We start from the raw sequence: 1,380 nt of genomic DNA, 5'->3' as shown, positions 1-1,380 counted from the left end.
GATCACCCACCGCAAAGGGCAAGAGAAGGGAACGAAAGCGCTCAGGCCGCCGTTCAGACTAGCCAGGCCCCCGACACCCCCTGGGGCCTCCGCAGGACTGGACGCGGTGTTCAAGCCAGGTCCTGGGTCCGAGGGAGGGAGCAGGGGCCGGGCCGACAGGCTCAGGGCGGGGGTGAAGGGCAGGGCCCATGGCCGCAGGGGTAGGAGCCTGGGGGCAGCTGCAGAGGAGAGGATGGCGGGCCGGGGGCGTCGTGCAGCCGGGCCGGCGGCGGGCGCCGGGGCTTCGGGCCGCGCGCTTACCAGGCGGGCTCGATCTGCGCACCGGGATCCGGCGGGGTCGGCGGGGTCCGGGCCGGGTCGGGCCGCGAGCTGCACCGAGGACTCTCGCCAGTCGCCGACCCCGCCGCCACCAGCTTCCGGCTACGTTGCTCCTCGCACGGTGTCACGGGAAACCGGGGGCTGCTGGCAGGGGCGGGACTTCCGCTTCTGCCCGCCGGGCCGGAAGCACCGCCCAACCACTGTCGCCTTGGGGACGCGTCGTGCAAGGGAGCTGGAGACCCGCGCGGACGGCTCGGGGACCGCACTCCCGGTCCTCTCCGCGCCGCTCCGCCGCGCCCTGTAGACCCCGGACGCCGCTGCGCCAGGCGGGGCGGGGCCAGCGGCCTGTGTCGGAAAGGAAGGTCCTGCGGGTCCGCCGGGGCTTGGGGACCGCCTGCCTCCCTAACTCGGACACGGAAATGCGTTCGCGCGCGTGATCAGGCTCTGAGCGAGAAACTGTTGGCCTGCTCAAATTAGGGTGATCTGAGGCGGTTTATTTATAAAGGGACTAATTAGAGCGGTGTGGATGGGTTTAGGGAACTACAGGAATCGTGCAGGAAGCCTGGCCGGTGACGTCAGTGGCTCCCAGGAAAGGGGGAGTAGAGGTTCCCCACCCTGGAAGAAGAGTCTGTAGGACCGCTGCCTCCTCATTGCCAGCACAAAGTGACCAGCAGGAGAAGCTCGAAGAATAAATACCTGACCTCTCACTCTCTGATCTGATTTTGCCTCCCGTTGGCCGAGCCCATTGCTGTAGGCCCTACAGTGCAGGGGGAGGTGGAGAGGGTGGGAGGGGGTGTGGAGCAACTGGAGAGAGAGAGACAGAGACAGGAAGGGAGGGAGAGACAGAGCAGGCACATCTCATGACAGGCATTGTGAGCCAGCTACAAAGCAGTGTGGGTAGTAGGATCCCAAGTATGTGAGCATGTGACTGTGGAAAGGGAACTGTTCACAATGATGATGGGGGGGGGGGGGGAGATAATTGCAAGTGATTTGTTTTGTTTTGATTTTGTGCTTTTCTGTGCATTCCACATTTTCACTCATCTATGTAACTTTTGGAGTGAT

General features: G+C 64.2%; 1 protein-coding gene across 7 annotated transcripts in view; it reads right to left on the bottom strand.

Moving 5' to 3' along the window:
* The window catches only part of ARFGAP1 (ADP ribosylation factor GTPase activating protein 1), a 12,657-nt gene extending 12,202 nt beyond the window's left edge, over positions 1-455 (bottom strand). For 6 of the 7 annotated variants that reach the window (XM_014449528.2, XM_023748266.1, XM_023748268.1 and 3 more), the window contains exon 1: positions 301-455. The gene's annotated coding sequence lies outside the window, so the exon portion shown is untranslated. The remainder of the gene's footprint in view (positions 1-300) is intronic. The other variant, XM_006107522.3, reaches the window with a different exon arrangement.
* Between the last annotated feature and the right edge of the window lie 925 nt (positions 456-1,380).

This window comes from Myotis lucifugus, unplaced genomic scaffold, assembly GCF_000147115.1.
Source record: "Myotis lucifugus unplaced genomic scaffold, Myoluc2.0 scaffold_1234, whole genome shotgun sequence".
Taxonomy (NCBI): Eukaryota; Metazoa; Chordata; class Mammalia; order Chiroptera; family Vespertilionidae; genus Myotis; species Myotis lucifugus.
This window is presented reverse-complemented; position numbering and strand designations above follow the sequence as displayed.